The 19776-nt window shown below is 34.6% G+C and overlaps 1 pseudogene across 1 annotated transcript in view; it reads right to left on the bottom strand.

Annotated features, from left to right (window-relative positions):
• Positions 1-18860, bottom strand: part of LOC308510178 (large ribosomal subunit protein uL1-like) — a 63772-nt pseudogene extending 44912 nt beyond the window's left edge. Inside the window, exon 1 of the transcript in view lies at positions 18759-18860. The product of the transcript in view is annotated as a large ribosomal subunit protein uL1-like (transcript). The remainder of the gene's footprint in view (positions 1-18758) is intronic.
• Between the last annotated feature and the right edge of the window lie 916 nt (positions 18861-19776).

Below are 19776 nucleotides of genomic sequence, written 5' to 3'. Positions count from 1 at the left end.
GGAACAGAATCGAGATGATATATGTAGCCATTTATCAGAGGAGATTCATTAATAAGAAGTGGTTCATGCAAGTATGAGAGCTGAAAAATTTCATGATCTGCCATCTGCAAGCTGAAAAACCAGGAAAGCTGTTGGTGTAATTCAATTTGAGTCCAAAGGCTCAAGAATTGGGGGTCAATGGTGCAAGTGTAAGTCTGAAGACTTGAGAACTAAGAGTGCTGATGTTCGAGAGCTGGAGAAGTTGTATGTTCCAGCTCAAAGAGAGAAAATTCACCCTTCCTCTGTCTTTTTATTCCATTCAGATTCCTAAAAAATTGGATGATGCCCATCTTATTGGTGAAGGTGGTCTTCTTTACTCAATCTGCTGATTCAAATGCTAATCTCTTCCAAAAATGCTCTCACAGAAAAGAAAGAAAAAAAAGAAAAGAAAAAAAAAGATATTTTAGCGGCTATAACCCAGTCAAGCTGACACATGAAGTTAACCATCACAAGTGCACCCCTTGTCAGTCTGGCTCTCACTCTCATCTCTTTAATCATTCTTAATCTCCAAATAAAGACAATAGCAAGGTCGTAGTTCTGCCGAACATGATACAACTATTCTCTGTACAACTGAAATCTCACTACTAACTTTTGCAGAAAAGGTGGTAAAGTCCTTGAATAACGTTTATTCTTCTGATATCCTGTGACTTAAGTACTATGATGTAAAATTAACAATATTTTAATACTATGAAAAAAGTCAATATATCTCATGTTACATTTTAAGAAAATAAGAGAGGAAAGAAAACATAGATATTTACTTAATATAACTATATAGACACATAAATGTATTCATAACTGTTACCTAAAAATAAAGGCCAAAGTGACAAACAAAAGTATTTATTTGAGATCCAAAGAATAGCTATTCAGGAAGCAATGATTCAGGCAAAAACTCAACTAGTGTTCCAATTAGAAGGGGGAGGAAGGGAGTATTTATGAGAAAGGAAAGGTGAACAATTACATTAATAGAAGGAAGGCATTTTTATAGGTACAGATAAGCTAACGTAGTGATTGCATGCTAATTCTGAAAAATGCTCTTAATCTTCAGTCCAGTAGTCATAATTTATCTGCTTTTCTATTATCTTTGCAAATAGCTGTTTGGGATACAATGCTGCTTTAGGCCCTGTCCAAAAGTTATTTTATCCAGTTTTAACGTTCCAAAGTTTTGAGGAGTAAGACCTGCAAGGCAGTTCCTCTTGTATGGCAGCTCCAACTCACTTTTAAAGTGTCTCTATTTATAACATTTTTTACAATAACAAAATAAGGAGGGAATACTCATGACAATTACAGAACAAGGTGTTGTAACTGGTCATGTGATCACAGCTGGTATTTATCACTTCCTTCTTCTAATGCCCATTCTGTATTTTCTTTGCTGTCCACAGGCAACTCAGCTGATTGTGGTTCTTTGTCTTGCAGGGTGACTTAAACCTTCATTTTTGAGGGGTCTGGATCATTATTAACTCATCCTGGATTGGCTGTTTTAGTTTTCCATTGACTTTATTTTTATTTATTTTTTTTTAATTTATTGGGGTGACAATTGTTAGTGAAATTACATAGATTTCAGGTGTACAATTCTGTATTACATCATCTATAAATCCCATTGTGTGTTCACAGGCCATGGTAATACTAAGAGACAGATTCCTTAAGGTATCTCCTACATTCCAGACTCTTCCGTACCTCTACTGTGGAGTAGTAGTACAATTTTTCTTTGGAAGTCAGTATCAAGCATCATGGCCAAGACTGTAGCTACCTTCTTTGCATGTGGATTCATAGGTGTGAGAAGCTCAAAGTGGCTGGTGTGGGCAATAATCTTAACTTCTAATTCAATTGAATCATTGTTGTGTCATGAAAGTGGAAGCATACCTTCCTCTGGAACTAAGACCTTTAGGCCAACAGAGCATAAAGTTGTGGAAACAGGAAGCAAAACTTTTTTCTAGTGGGTTATTAGGAGTAATAGTGAGTAGTACCACTCCAATTTCCACTCCTTGATTTTGACATCCATGAATCCTGGATATCAGAGAAACAGCACCATATACTAAGTAATGATTCATAACATATAGGCCTTTGGGTGAACTTTCCCCAGTCCTGCAAGATATTGCCATTTAGCTGGTGCTGTAACAGAGTCTTCAAAAGGCCATTTCAGTATTTTATCAAATCAGATGCTTCAGAATAGTGGGGAACATGGTGAGATCATGTGAAGTCAGTGAATTCAGTTGTGAAGGCTGATAGTCCCATGATCTGCTATTTGCAAGCAAGAGAACAAAGAAAGTCAGTGGTGTAATTCAGTCCAAGTCTAAAGGCTTGAGAACCAAAGGAGCTGAGCTGATGCTATAACTCCTAGTCCAAGTCCAAAGGCCAAACTAGTGATATCCAAGAGCAGGAGAAAATGAATGTCCCAGCTCAAGCAAAGAGAATAAATTAGTCCTTCTTCTGCCTTTTTGTTCTATTCACACTCTCAAGGTATTGGATGATGCCCATCCACACTGGTGAGAATGATTTTTACTCAGTCTGCTGATTCAAATGTTAAACTTTTGCAGAAACACCCTCACAGACACACAGAAACAATGTTTTACCAGCTATCTGGGCATCCCTTAGCTCATTTAAAGTGACCCATAAAATTCACTATTACAGAATCATATGTTTTTAAAGATGTTAAACCACCCCTCCTATTTTTAGCCCCTTGGGGCTGCCATTGGAGAAGTAGGATGATGTGTGGTACAAACATGGCGTGCTTCTTATTTGTTCTACAACTACAAACCCACCTGTCATCTTTCGTTTGTGTCAGTTACCACTTATCCCTCTGTTTCTATAGCTTCTAAATATTAATATCTCTACTATAACCTCACTCTCATTATTTTTGTTGTTCACTGTTAATAATTTTTATTTTTGCTTTATCATTTGACTGTCATTTTAGTGAAGTGTTCTGGAGAAAACAAAGATAAATAACTGTTCATCATATTTAACCATGAATCTCTCACTGTTTTTCATACATTTTTTTAATCCTTAGAGTGATAATTTAAGGTATATTTTCTCCTGTGGTGGTGAAGTTCACAAGATTTCATCATTTTCATTTAAGTGACCTTTTCTTCTTTTTTTCCTTTCTTCTTTTTCTCCTTTTCCTTCTCATCCTTCTCCTTCTCCTTCTCCTTCTCCTTCTCCTTCTCCTTCTCCTTCTCCTTCTCCTTCTCCTTCTCCTTCTCCTTCTCCTTCTCCTTCTCCTTCTCCTTCTCCTTCTCCTTCTCCTTCTCCTTCTCCTTCTCCTTCTCCTTCTCCTTCTCCTTCTCCTTCTCCTTCTCCTTCTCCTTCTCCTTCTCCTTCTCCTTCTCTTCTTTTTCTTATTTTTCTTCTGCATGTGCTGTTCCCAAAAACAAGTATGAGCAGGCACAGAACCTTCCCTCAGAATGATCACATCTCCCCTCATGTCCCAGTGCACTCTGTCTCTCCTTACACTAAGAAAGCAGAGCCAGGTGGGTGGCCCTGTCAGTGGGCTGGTCCTAGGACACAACCTTATGTTGATGGCCAGGTTGGAAGGAGATACAGGTTGGGTGCTGGTATCCACTGAGCAACCTGAAGACAGCCATGTCACCTGAGCCACGGAAACCAAGGTGCTCAGACTGCCTGCACCTGCACATGGCCCTGCTGGCCAGTCAAAGTCTCCAGAACCCTGGCACTATTCAGCTCTTTTGGACAATCTTGTTCTTAAATGTTCTTTTGTTATACTGCCATGTCACTTAAGCAGTCTTTTTTGTTTTCTCTTCTCTGATGAACCTATACCAAAACTCCTGTTTCATTTCGTGCAGAGGAGTTTAGCTATATTATATATTGTCTTTTATTTCTCACTGGCTCATTAAGACACATTTTCTATAATCTATGTTTAATCTAAATTGCTATCAATTTTAGATGAATCATTACATCATTCCCCATCAAGTCAAAGGTCAACAATTGTAACTTCAAGGCACCTTAAATAATAAAACATCTCTTGATTTTAAAATAGTAAAAATACTAATATTAGCATCAATAAAATATTGTAAAGGGTTTATCCTATTATTTTTTCAAATAAAATATTTTCACTTAGATTCTGATATCGACTAAAGAAAGTGTTTGGCATGACAATCTCACTGAGGAATATCAATTTAAGTGTTCTTATATTGAATTTGGTTCATACCTAGAATTTATTGAAGCCTCTTAGTCAGGAAGAAAACCAAAGCATTAAAACTCCCACTTCACAGATGCAGAAAATTTGAAGCTATATAGTTTTCATGAAGGGTAATTTGCTTTCTTTTCAGAGTATTAACTGTGTGGTGTTTAATTAGTTGTACTTTTTAAAATCTACAATTAAAAAATAAACAAGTGCTAATTTAGCTTTATTAGTTACCAAATTTAATGTTGGTTATTTATTTAAAATAAAATGTGTGGAGTAGCAAATATTTTTCTTTCATATATCCATACAAATCAGATGTAGCCATATAATCCCAAAAGTTGGTTATAGAGTGACATTTCATTTTTGACATAACAATATTAGTTAAATAACCTGACACATTCTATCCAAATAAATTTTCAAATAATGAATTACTAAATGTTTATGGAACATTTAATAAATATTCTATAAATCTAATATGCTTTTCATATAAAATGCTAAAGAACTACATAAGTTGCTAGCAACATTTTTTGCTAAAGCTTTTTATTATTTTTCTGTAAAATTATTTATTTGTAACTATGTTTTTCACCTAGAAAATGGAAACACATAAAAAAGGAGTACAATTTGGGGTTTCTTACATTGCTTATGTGCCACTGCTCTGGGTATAGTTATAAGTGAGAAAACGTAATACTTAAGTCACTATGTCTTGTTATTTAGAAATACATAAACTTAATTTTTTCTTCTTGTCATGTTCTCACCTACTTGTAGACATTTTTGTGTTGGATATATATTCATAGTATGCACTAGCCAAGAGTAACTATTTATTTAAATGATACATTTTATATGAAGTTAACATAAATTCATTAGAGATTGAGATTTGATAACTGTTGTAAACAAACAGCTCACATAACTAATGGATAACAGTGTTACTCCAAATAGATCATTTAAAGTGATATGGGATCTAAAACAATTTTATGTAATGTGTTATTAATATTAAATTACCCAATGTAGTTAGTATGAATCATATAATTAAATCCTATTGCATGTCCTTTATTTTTTATATGCTTCAAAAAATTTTATTAGTTCTAGAAAATAATTTTCAGAGTTCAGCATAACACATTCTGAAGATAAAATATCTTTTTAATCCCTGAAAAGGAGTCACTTAAATGAGCAGTGGTCCTCAGAGCAGTGGTCTCCAATTCAAATATTGGAGGAGTGCCATTAAGACAGAGTGAAGAAGCTGGTTAGTCCTTCACACACATGCACACACACACGCACACACACACACACACACACACACACACACACAAAGTATAAAACTGGGTAAGATTATCAAAAAACATCCTTTCAGGCTTTTAAAATTGCCAAAGGCAGATAACCAATTGAAAAGAGTATATTCTTAGAAAACCGTTAGAGCTTTGGGTAAGAACAACACTCTGCTGCCAACTTGCCTGAGGTTCCTGCCATCAATACCTTCAGTTCAGATGACAAGTGAAGTAGCCTTACAAAGACAAGACTGCAGGGGAGGAGAAAGGAAGCGGGGATAGGCCAGAATCTTTGCTTTCAGAGGAAGCAAATTGTTGTCAGTTAAAAGTGACAAACATTATAGAAAATGAGAATTAGAAACAAACCACATCTTTGCTAGCCTAAGGCAGCAGTCCCAATTAGGGTAAGCAGAAGACCGACCAAAAAATTATGAAGAAGATCCTGGGAATGAGAGCCCCAGATACTCTTGAGTATAAGATGTACACAAATTATTGTCCACTAATCTATGCAACCACTAGTAAGCTAGGTAAAAGAATGTAATAATAATAATAATAATAATAATAATAATATAATAACACAAAAAAAAAGAAGAAGGAGAAGGAGAAAAATTTGATCAGTGACATCAACAATTATATACCATGGGGGAAAGATTCTGCAGTTTGAGCCTAGATAAGTTATTAGAAAAATAAGAAAAATTAAACAATACAGATATATTATCAGATATATTATCAGAATGCAGATAATAAGTTTACAGACAAGAAACTTTGCAAATGCTACAAACATACAGCCAAGTGATCAAGGTTAACATTAATGACAGATAATCATATTGACAGCTCACAACCTAAATATGATATGATGAGAATGGCAATTTATCTTTGTGATCTTTCTCCCCAAGACACATCATCCCACTCTCAACATGGGAAAACATTGGAAACATCTCAAGTGAGGCACATTTTATAAAATATCTGATCAGTAATCTTTGAAAATCACAAAGTCATAAAAAACAATAAAAGCCTAAGAAACTGTCAGCATCAAGAGATTTTAAGATCTGACTACTAAATGTAATGTGGTGTTCTGATTGGGATCTTGAGAAAGCTAAAGCACATTGGAGAAAAACTGAGGCAACTTGAATAAAGTCTGGCCTTTAGTTAACAATAATGTCTCAATATTTGTTCATTAATTATGACAAATGTAGCATACTTATGCTAGAAGTTAATAATAAGGGAAATTGTAGTTGATTTGAGAACTTTCTATATTACCTTCCCAATACTTAATTTCATTCTAAAACTATTTTAAAATTAAAAGTTCATTTAAAATGAGTGAAAAAAATCATCTACAGATCAAAGAATCTCAAAAATCCTAGGTAGTACAAACAAACAAACAAACAGTGAACCATATATAACAGTCATATCAAACTGCTAAATGACAAAAATAAAATTTTGACAGCAGCAAAAGATAAAAAAAGCATTATGTATAAGGGAACAAGAAATGATTAACATCTGTTTAAGATATTGTATCCAGAAAAACTATATATCTTCATAAATGGTCTTCTTAAATTTAGATTATACTAGTAAAATAGGTTAACTAAAAACACTCATGTTATTTGTATCAAAAAGGAAAGGACCATATGTTCTTAACTATGAGTCTTAGCCCCAAAGAAGTTTATAAAGTTAAATATTCCCTTCATAAGACTTTCAAACCTTAGGTTTATATTTTTTTTTTCTTCACATGTTCTGCCCTCTTCACCATATGTCTTCAACTAGTTTGACATAAATAAATGTATTTAAGGATAAATAATCATTCTCTTAAGATATTACTACACGAAATATCCCCCAGTTCAATATTGTGCAGTTTTTTTTTAATTTTTGTTTTTTTGGATTTTTTTTGTTCAAATGTACATAAAGGCAAAGAGAAAGCAGGAATTAATTAATCCTTCTTCTCTTACGCAGATAATGAAGAATCATTAAGGATTTCTAGAGTAGAAAACAATAATATAAAAGAAAGACATACTTTGGGAAGATTAATCTTGTAGTCTCTGTGTATGGGATAAATTAATGATTGAGGGAATGAAAATCAGTTAATAGAAATCTGTTAAGAAGAAATTTTCTGACAATACTAGAATCATGTGATCTATACAGAGAGATTGAATCAGAAGGAATATAGATGCTTTATATAAAAAAAAAAAATGAGGTAGAGAATGCTTAGACCAAAGTAAAAAATAATGGGTCATTAAAAAATGAAAAGCTATGAACAGATATTACTATGTAAAATTCTCTATATGATCTGATGCCATATAATCTCTTCTTGTATGTCCTTTTTGTTTTTTACTCAAACCTGGTGCTCCTCCCAACAGAATTATGAGCTGTTTTCTAGTTATATCATGAACTTTATCTCTGAGGACACTTACTTGATTGAGACACTCCCTACACTTTGCAATACAAAGAATTTCTACATTCAGCTGGATGATTCATTTTTTTGAGTAACACTAAATAGGTATTTATGAAGTGACTACTTAATGATATAGAACTATATTCTGTAGATTGCAGCTTAGTGTAGAAGTGAACTAGTAAATGATTCTAGTAGAGCATGGCCAGTGATATAAAGGTATGTAAACACAGTGCAAAAGCACCATTGATGTTAGTTGGGCAAGGACCAGAGAGGCTGAAAGGAAAGAAAAGAACAGGGAGTACTTGCTTCAATGAAAACAATTTAAATTTTATCCTTCTATTTATCTACATTAGTCTGAATACAAAAATGTAAGGCTTCTTAAGAAGATTAGGCATTTCTTGGAGATTTTGTGTTAATGAGACTTAAAGAAGTTTAAACAAGGAAAACTACCATCAAGTTTTGGATGTTAGTAAATGATTTTGGCAGATATGTAGGAAGAATTTTAGGAGTATTGATTTTAGCTGCATATGGAACAAATGGAAGAGTGATTTAGGCATCCAGTGTTGCAGGGCTGACGATAAAGGGGAAGATATTAGATTGGTGCAAAAGTAATTGCAGTTTAAAATGTTAAAAATTTGCAAAAACTGCAATTACTTTTGAACCAACCTAGCATTTATACTACTATATATTTGAGAGGTAGTATAAGTTGTACCTGCTCATTGAGACTTTCGTTGATCATTTTTAGGTAGAAGGGATCTCTCTCTTGAATCACAGCATCTTGCCCATGTAGCTTAAAACATATTGCTATCAATTATCATTATTTGTGTATATTTTGCATTTCTATCATCATTCAGACACACACACATGCACACAAACATACATCACCGTTGTGTGCACAGATGTGTGTGTATTAGTTTATAATTTATTTGTGCATGTAAGATCAAATTCATCCAGAAATTAATAATTGTTGTAGCGAGTTGTTACTCAACTGAACTAACTAAATATTTGAATTAAGTAAACGTACATGATTATAAGGGTGGCTATTAAAGAGAACTTTGGTTAAGCATAGGTCTGTGTAATAAGCTAGAATTCAGCTTCAGGGTTCTGGCTGAGTCATTAACTATTTTTTTTAACCATTTTCCCCTTTTGCCAAGTGTAAAATGAGAATAATAATGGTTACCTGCCTCAAAGGGGTGTTTTGAAGACTAGCTAGTTGACAATTTTAAACTATTATGAAGATGGAATGTACTATAAGCACTCCAAGGAAAGTTTTTAAAAGCACAATGGAATAAAACCCTTGAACCATAGCATTAGGAAATTTAGTATGTCTTTTAGGCTGGCAATATTGAACTGATACAGAATTCTACGGGAAAGCAACTCCACAACATTCTTTATTTTTTTGCCTCTTTTCTACTTTTTTCTTCTGTAGCTAATATCTGCCTAGTGACACAATTCAATAGGAAAGATCCAGTTATGCCATCTTTTGAAATAGATGTTACTCATAATGAAAGAAACGCAAAAAGGATTATAAAATAGTCATTAATCACACTGAAAAATTTACTCTCTTTAATACAGCACCCTATTCAGAATTTACCAAAACTATTTAAAATTCACTTCATCATTGAAAATTTAAGTATATAGTTGTAGTTGCCTAGAAGCAAATGCTCATTTCTGTGAAGAAATGAACTGTAATATATTTTTCTAAATATCAGAACTAAGTCAGAACTTCATTTTTTTAAAACAATTCTTGTGTTTTCTTCCAAATGCCAAATGAAATATTCAAAACTCTGAAGAAGATATCATTCCCTCTAGTCATTTTGATTGAGAATATTTACACATTTTACATATTTGCATACTTTATTTTAAAAATATAACCCATATGTATAAAGGATAAAACAGAAGAACTGCATGCTGGACAACTTTTGTGAGAAGTACCTGCTTATAAATGGAACATAATCATCAACTGTGTATGTGCTTTAACAAAGAAATACATCTTCACTGACCCATGTTTGGTAATTTAGAATATGGGGCCATGAATCAAATTTTTCAATATTTCCTAGAAACAAGCAAAGAAACACTGAGAATATAAAGAAAAAAAAATATCTGGGTAGAAATAAGCATTTAATGCTACAATTAATCAGTTATTGCCATAAAGAGCATGTCAGACAAAAACTATTAGATTTTCCACCCCAGTACAATTAAAAGGGGCATATAATATTTATTTCTTAAACATATTATAGTACTAGATTAAAACAGCAAAGCAGAGAGCCTCGAAATCTAAAATATGTTCACTTATTTTTAACATGTAAATTTTATTTATATTTAGAAAGATGTTTTAATTTCAAATCTGTATTAACATTGTTCATAGAACATATCTTCTGTTTTTAAAGATCAATTAGATGTTTATTAGAAATTTTAAAATACCTAGAAATTAGGTAGGCACCACAGTGAGTACATCACAATGATATGATCATATCTGTGGCAGCCAATAATTTAGTTAGAAAGAGAATATTAACAGATGTGAACATATTGAGAAATAATTAAGTGATTAACTAAGCACTGATGATTTTAGCACAAGTATAGGGTGTGGGAAAACTAGAAATGACTGCTGTGGAGAAAATGGACTTTAGAACAATTGCAATAAGTTTGATGCATGGAAGAAAAAAATAATATATTTCAGGTAACAGTTAAGAGCCAGCTGACTTCCTTGGTTAATTTATTCCTGTTTTACACTCTTGTTGATACAATTGTAAAAAGGGTTGATTTCTTAATTTCATTTTCTGATGGTTCATGTTACTGTATAGGAATGAAACTGATTGTTGTGTATTGATTTTGTAACCTGCACCTTTCCTGAACGTACTAATTACTTTTAACAGTTTTTGGTGGAGTCTGAGAGAAAAATGTTTGCAAATAATATATCTTACAATGGTTGAATATTCAAAATATAAGAAGAACTCACACAACTCAATATCAAAAAGAAAAATCAGATAAACAATACAATTTAAAAATAGAGAAAATAAGTAGATTTTTTTTCCCAAAGAAGGTATACAAATGATCAACAGGTACACGCAGAGGCAATTGACATCGCTAATCACGAGAGAAACGCAAATTAAACCACAATGACATGTTGCCACATACCTGTTAGGATGATGTCGTGCCGGGTGTCAGGCGGGGTCTCTGGTCCCGCTCCCCACATAAGAACACAGGACACGGTAAGGCCAAAAAGGAACACCCACAGAGCCATAGATAGGGGAGTCAAACCAATATATTCTCGCTGGCGGCTGGGCTGGAGACACAGGAAGCAGGATCTACATAATCTGCCTAACAGCAGTCCACGTTTGCCAGCCACCATCTTCTTGCTAGCCCCCATTCTTTCTTCTAGCGTAGCCACAGCCGTTATATTAGTGGCCAATGGCTTACGGGTTACAGCTGACGGCCAACTAGCCTCGGCTGCTGGCCATCTTATCACAGTTGATGGCCATTTACTACCCGAGCCAGCACCTTTCTATGTGAGGCCAAGAGCCTGGAAACTGTTTTTTGGGGCTTTGTCCCCACAGATGATTAGCATCAAAAAGACAAGTGATAAGTTTTAGAAAGGATGTGGAGAAAGGGAATTCTTGTGCAGTGTCGGCGAGGATATAAATTGGTGTAGCCACTACGCAAACCAGTATGGAGAGTCCTCACAAAATTAAAAATATAACTACCATACAACCCAGAAATGAAAACAGGATATCAAAGAGATATCTGCACTCCTATGTACATTGCAGCATTATGTACATAGTCAAGATATGGAAACAACCCAGTGTCTGTGAAAGAATGAATGAATAAAGAAAATAAAATATATGTAAATATATAATGGAATATTATTCAGTCTTGTGAAAAAAAAAAAACTTTCTGCTGTTTTTAATAACATAGATGGAACTTGAGGGCATTGAACTAAGTGAAATAAGCCAAATAAAGATTAATACTTCATGGCATCTTTTTTATGTGAAATATATATATATATATATATATATATATATATATATATATATATATATATATATCAAAATCATAAAAACAGAGAGTAGAAAAGTGGTTGCCAGCGTCTGGAGGGAGGGGAAATTAAGGAGAGGTTGGTAAAAGGTGCAAAGTTTCAGGTTTAAGATGAAAAAGGTCTGAGGATTTAATGTATAACATGGTGACCATAGTTGAAACACTGTACTGTAGAATTAAAATTTGCTAAGAGTACAACTTAAATTAGCTTAAATAAATAAATCGAGGTGATGGAAGTGTTAGTAACTAAATGGTGGAACCTTTTCATAATGCATATATATATAAAATCATCATGATGTATACCTTAAATATCTTACAATTTTGTCAGTTATACCTCAATAAAACTAAAAAAGAGAACAAGTTGTAAGTGAGAGATATAAAAGAAATCTACATTTTATAGCTGGAGAGAAGCCAGGATAGACAAAGAATCAAATGGAAGAACTATAACAGACTTGAGTTAGGTATGCTAAATATAGATTCTAAAGAATTAGGTAAATAGAATGCAAGGCTGTTAAACATTTCTGTGTTAACACCACTGTATTTTCAGCTCCTACAATGGATTTATCCTACGGTAAGAGCTTAATAAATATGTGTTGACTCAGTAAATAAATGAAAGATGGATTTGTAACTTGAAGTGGTAAGCAGTATGGATCAATTGTAGCTCTGAGAGCAGCAGAGTGGCAGGATAAAATTGTTTAGAAAGCTTATTTTGGAAGTGGTTATGTGAGATGACACTAGAGAAATAATTATATGGCACTGTTGATGGACCCATTTCTATTGGAGGTTGCTGCTTGATGCAGCCATATTTTGAATATCTCATCACTTATGCTTTCAGATGCAACAAAAAATTCAACATTACAAATACTATCAATTGAATCAATTTGACATTTATGCCTTATGATATCTTGCTGAGCTATGACAGCATTTGCATTATACATAAGCAGTGAACCAAGAAGGAAAGCCTTTGTATCCACTACATTTGGCAACAAAACCATATAAAACAAATCCATTCTCCATTTATATTAAAGTTGACATCAGTGTTCCTGTGCATGTTGAAAAATGGAGGGCCAAAGAGGAAAAAATCTCTGCTCTTGAGTTTTATGCTTAACATAAAATGAACAAAAATAAACCTAAGACAAAGTGACAAACATAATAAACAATAAATATTATGCCCTTTCATTAAAAATATGCTTGTCAACTTGGACCCTAATTTTGAAAGCATCAAGAAGCAAGAGGCTTGTCCAGTCAAGATGGTGGAGTAAGTAAATGCTGTTCTTACCTCCTCTCACAATCACATCTAAATTACAACTAAACTACAGAATAACCATCATTGAGAACTGCCTGAAGTCTAGCTGAGCCGAAGCCCTACAACTAAGAATATACAGAAGAAATCATCTCAAGACTGGTAGGAAGGGCAGAAACATGAAATGGATTAGTCCCACACCTGCGTGAGACCATTAAAAATCTGAAGGGATATCTCAGCTATGAACCCCTTTTCCCCTTCCCTGGAAGACAGAGGGGCCCCAACCCTACAAGGGGCTCCACAGCCCAGGGTTCCAGTGCCAGGGAGACAAGTCCCCATAACTTCTGGATGTGAAAACCAGCAGAGATTATGGTTGAGTAAGACAGAAGGCAGCTGCAGTCCCAAGTGTTCCTCTTAAAGGATCCATGCACAGACTCACTGACAGACTCACTCGTTCTGAATCCCTGCACTAGGGCAGTACCCTCAAAGGCACCAGGGACATACAGGGAGGAACTGAGTTGTCTGGCTAAAGAGCAAGAGCTGGAGGGACAATTTACTCCCAGATTGAGGAAAAGGCAGAAGTCATTGTTTCTTTGTTGAGCCTTTGTCTCCCTCTACCCACCCCCAGCATGCAAACACAGGTGGCCACCATATCTGAGTCTCCATCAATCTGGCTATCACCCTTCATTTACCTCACATTGGTGATTCTCTGAGAAACTGCCCCACCAAAGTTTCAGGCACCCTAAACTGCTTCCAGTCATTTTTTCATACAAAGCGCGTCTAGTGGCTCATGATGCAGTCTTTCCTAAAATCTCTCAAAGGTTCACAAAATCCAAACAAGCAGAATCTGGCTTTGGCAAGTCCCATACCTTTGGCTGAGCAACCCTAAGTCTGGGACTAGTGGCAGCTAGCCTTGGTCACACCTTGGCCTCTCGAGTCACATTCAAGCACAGCCTGGACAGTGGCCATCTGTGGATTGCTTTGTGGCTCATGCCAGGTGTCCCCAGGCAGGGCACAAGTTGTGGATGAACTTGGCCAGCAGTAGGTCTCCTCCCAGGAAGCTCTGAGTCTGGAAATCCTACTAACCAGCTTAAGACTGAGTTGGAGTTTCATCCCATGCTTCCAAGGATGACACAACAAAAGGGCTGACTGGGCAGACAGCAGAGCCCTGTTAAAGAAAATCCTAATATATAGGGTCAGCCCCTGCACCAAAGCTCCTCCGCTGTAGTCACAGCTAGTCTTCACAACAAATCAGCATGAGGGGTCAATCCTTCCCAATGATGTGATGTGCAAACATCAACCAAGCCTCAACTACAAGGGCACACACAACCCACCTGGAGCACCCAGCTCTGGTGCTCAGGGAGACTATACCCCTGGGCCCTATAGGGCACCTACTACATAAAGCCAGCCTATTAAGACAGGGAGGCATAGCAGCCCTATGAACACATGGAAATAAACACAGGGAGGCAGCAAAAATGAGGAGATAAAGAAACATGTTCCAAATAAAAGAACATCACAAAGCTCCAGAAAAAAGAACTAAACAAAATGGAGACAAGCAGTCTACCACACATGAAGTTCAAAACATCGGTTATAAGCATGCTCAGTGATATCAGGGAGAACTTCAACGGAGATAGAAAACATAAAAATGGAGATACAAAACATTAAAAAAAGAACCAGTCAGAAATAAAGAATATAATAACTAAATGAAGAATACACTAGCGGGGATCAACAGTAGAATAGATGAAGCAGAAGACATAGCAACAAATTGGAAGATAACATAAGACAAAACACCCAAGCAGAACAGCAAAAAGAAAAAAGAAAAAAGAAAAAAAAAGGGAATCCAGAAAGATGAGGATAATTTAAGAGGTCCCTGGGAAAACATCAAGCATACCAACATTCACATCAAATGGGTACTAGAAGGAGAAGAGAGAGAAAGGAAATGAAAACCTATTTGAAGAAAATAATGACTGAAAGATTCCCTAATCTGGTAAAGGAATAGATATATAAGTACAGGAAGCACAGAGAGTCCCAAATAGGATGAACCCAAAGATATCCACACCAAGACACATCATAATTAAACTGCCAAAGGTTAAAGACAAAGAGAGAATCTTAAAAAGAACAAGAGAAAAGCAGCTGGTTACCTACAAGGGAGCTCCCTTAATACATCAGCTAATTTTTCAACAGAAACATTGCTGGCCAGAGGGATTGGCAGGAAATGTTCAAAGTAATGAAAAGCTAAGATCTACACCCAAGTTTACTCTACCCAGCAGGGCTATCATTTAGACTTGAAAGACAGATAATGAACTTCCCAGACAAGAAAAAGCTAAAGAAGTTCATCGCCACCAAACCACCAGTATTACAAGGAATCTTAGAGAGACTTCTTTAAGATAAATATATACACACACACACATATACACAGAGGGTACCAAAAAAGTATACACATTTTAAGAAAGGAAAATACTGTATTAAAATTGTAATACTCAATGTATACTGATAACAAAAGATGAATACAAGTCATGTTTAACTTTTGCAATTACAAGAGGTGCTCAAATTGGTTACCATCAATGTAAATTTAATACAGTTTTTTTTTCCTTTCTTAAAATGTGTATACATCTTTTTGGCGCCCTCTTTGTGTGGGTGTTTGTGTGTGTGTGTGTGTGTGTGTGTATGTGTATATAACATAAATTAAATATTATACATAATTTATATTGTATATCATACAATATATTTATATACAATATATGTCATATATATGTTAAATACATATACAATGGAATGGCGATGACTATATATCTATCAATAATTACTTGAAATTTAAATGCATTAAGTGCTCCAATCAAAGACAGAGTGGCTGAATAGATAAGAAACCAAGACCCTTACATACACTGCCTACAAAAGACTCAGTTGAATCCAAAAGACACACATAGACTAGAAGGGATGGGAAAAATATATTTCATGAAAATGGAAATAAAAAAAATAGACAAACAAACAAACATACAAACAAACAAAAAGAAACCCAACCACTAGGGTAGCAATACTTATACCAGACAAAATAGACTTTAAAACAAAAACTATAACAAGAGACAAAAAGGACGCAGTGATCCCACTTCTAGGTATTTATCTGAAGAAATCCAAACACTACTTTGAAGGGATGTGTGCATCCATATATTCATTGCAGCATTGTTTACAATGGCGAAGATGTGGAGGCAGCCTGGGTGTCTGTCAATGGATGGATAAAGAGGGGGTGGTACATATATACAATAGAATACTGTGCAGCCAGGGAAGAGAATAGGTTCTTTCCATCTGAGGTGACATGGATGGATCTGGAGGGTATTGTGCTGAGTGGAGTGTCAGACAGAGAAAGACAGGTGCAACATGGTTTCATTTATATGTGGAATCTAAAGACAAAATTAAAGAATCAGAACAGAAACAAACTCATAGACACAGAGTACATTTTGATGGCTGCCATATGGGAGGGATATTAAGGGAGTGGGTGAAAAAAGTGAAGGGATTAAGAAGTACAAATTGGTACTTACAAGATTGTCATGGGTATAAAGTTAAGCATAGGGCATGTAGTCAATAATATAGTAATAATTACGTATAATGCCTGGTGGATACTAGACTAGTCAGGGGGATCACTTCTTAAATTATATAAAAGCCTAACTACTATGCTATACACCTAAAACTAATATAAAATAATACAAAATGCCAACTGTAATTGAAAAATTTAAAAAGTGGGGGAAAAGGTGAAGGGGAACAAGAGGTTCAAATTTCCAGGTATAAAACATATAAGTCATGCGTATATAATGTACAGTATAGGAAATATAGTAAATAATATTGTGATAGACTTGCACAGTGTCAGATGGTGCTGGACTTTTCATGGTGGTCACTTCTTTAGGAATATAAATGTTGAATAACTATGGTGTACACCTGAAACTAATATAATATTGTATGTTTGCTGTATTTTAATGAAAAGTCTTTTAAAAAAGAATCAAGATGCTTAACATTCAAATATTTGTTTTGATGATTTAAAAAAAGTGATAAAGAATTAATTTATGTTCCTCAGTTTCATCTTATTTTCCTTGCACTAGAAATATTCAGAGTTATGATAACCTAGATGTCTTGATTTTATCAGTAGTAAAATTTTTGAATACTAATATTAGTAATTACTTTTGTTAATAATAAAAGTACTTTACATTAACATTTGTATACAGCTTTATTTTTACATATATTATTTTTCAATTAGCCTTAATAAGCAATGCTTCAATGGGGCACGTTTCACAATTTTTATTTTACAAATGGGGAATGTACTAATCAGAGATACTAGATAATTCTATGTCACCCATTCATTATAAAATTAGAGCCTTTTAAGTCCTCATTTACATCTCTCCACCACATTGCTATTCTCCCTACTGGTTTCCTCTCAAGAGGGTCTTCTTTTCCTCCTTTAATTTCTGGCTAAAATTAAAACTTATTACTGGAATATAGAACTTGTCCAAATTCATTATTGCCCTAATTGAGAATAAAACATTTGTCTAAGCTTACATGGATGAAATTCTACTTTATTTTCAATTTGGGAACCGAAGAATTGTATTAGATAATTTAATACCTTGCATAAACACTGTGATATAGCCTGATCATTTTTTCTCACTCTTATGATATAGGAAATCTAAAACAAAGAAGATCAACTGGGCAATTACCAAAAGTTTTTTCTGGAATCCATATTTTTTAACATATATATATATATATATATATATATATATATATATATATATATATATATATATGCCCTGGCATAGGTAGTTATGTGCTTTCCTAATTAGTAACAAATTCAGATTAAAATTTAAAATATTGTGCTACTCTATAGAGAAGTTCTTTACTTTACTCTTCATCTATTTGAGTACTTAATATTGTTACCCAATATTAGCTCCTAATTTAAGAATTTAAAAGGTATTGTTTGCTATACAATCAGAATGTCACTCTAAAGTGTTAGAGTTTAATTATTACAAAGGTGGTAAATAATGGCAAAAATTCACTTCTATGGAAATAATAAGCTCCTCTTCCATCACATACCAGAAACAACATAAATATTTTGAAATAAGTTATAAAATTATTATAAATAGTCATGTTAGAGTTTAGGAGAAAAATCATTCCAAAGGCATATAATCGCTGCAGTAAGAACTGACTAGAACCTCATTAAAATAATTAACATAATTAAGGAGGACTCTGCTTGGCTCTGGAAACATCAGGAAAGCATATTTTGCACATGTACATTCAAGCACCAAAATATTTGTTGTCTGCTCTTAAAAGCAAAAAAAAAAAAAAAATCCATGTATGGATATGAATGAATCAGGTTGTCTTAGTAGAATGATATTTTTACACATTCAGATCACAGTGACTTTCTTTATTTTGATTCTGTGCTTATCAAGCACATTTCTGATTGTAATTTGACTTTCAGTCTAGCATCTGTACAGATAACATCATAGTCATATTCCGGTCTTTATGGTAGCTTGCTGAAGTATAGAAAATGTGCTGATCCATCTTTGAGTTCAGGCATTAAACATCTATCTCTGGGGACCTGGTTAATGGGAGCCTGCTCCTGTGAGACGAGTCTATTCTTAGTGTGTGGATACATCCAGTGTTTGAGCTTACCAAGGCTAAAGAACCAGCTGAAGGCAGCTGTCTTGAACACTGAAGAATAATGAGGACAGATGAGGCATCACGGAGTGAGCCAACACTTTTCTTGCAACCCATGTGCCCGAGGCTACTTTTATTTCAACTTCAATATTGAGCATTTGCTACGTTTTCAGATTCATGGTAATAGTTACTGAAGAATTCAACTTTAGAAGATTTGGGCCTTTTCCAGGGAACATAAAGTCTTAAAACCGCGAAATAATTATATTCTGTTCTAAGAAAGGCAATAATTGAGAATTTTAAATATGAAAGTCAAAATAGTGTTACAATTAGAATATCATCATAAGAAGAAAAGCATGCCAATTTCTTTATTTTTACATCAATATGTAGGACGAAATCTTTCCCATTCAATTTCCATACAGTGACCAGAGTAATCATTTTAAATCATACCTGGTAACTCCTCTGTTAAAAACCCTTCAAAATAACCCTGTATTACTCTTAGAATCACATCCGTTATCTTTAACATGAACCTGCATCTATTTTGTGCCTACCTGTCCATGCTCATCTCACACTGCTCTACCCTTTTCTAATCACCTTTCAGCCACAATGACCTTTTTACTGTCTTGAGTCAGGTTCCCTAGACACAGACTCTGAAAAAGAGACGTGTACTCAGGCAGTTTGTCGTGGAGTTCCATTGGAGCTGAAAGGAAGTTAAAGCACAGGCTGTTTAGGCAAAACAAGATAAACAGGGATGAGGTGAAAACCAAAACCTTAGTTGTTTCCACAGAGAACTCTAGAGCTTGAATGATCTTTCAAAGTTGTCCCAAGGTAAGGCAAGTGGCCCAGGCAATGTCTCCATTCTGAAGGGAAAATCTAGACATTGCCTCATATCATCCACTACTGTCTGGTTTCTCTGAATGGATGAATACCTCCCTAACTCAGGGCCTTTTCACATGTTTTTCTGTTCCTTTTTCTGGAAGGCTTCCTTTCTCCACCTCCCTATCACCACTCCATGAAAGATTTATTTCATTTTTCA

The sequence above is a fragment of the Rhinolophus hipposideros genome (assembly GCF_964194185.1).
Source record: "Rhinolophus hipposideros genome assembly, chromosome: 2".
Taxonomy (NCBI): domain Eukaryota; kingdom Metazoa; phylum Chordata; class Mammalia; order Chiroptera; family Rhinolophidae; genus Rhinolophus; species Rhinolophus hipposideros.
The sequence above is the reverse complement of the archived record's forward strand: the minus strand, read 5'-3'. Positions and strand labels throughout refer to the sequence as shown.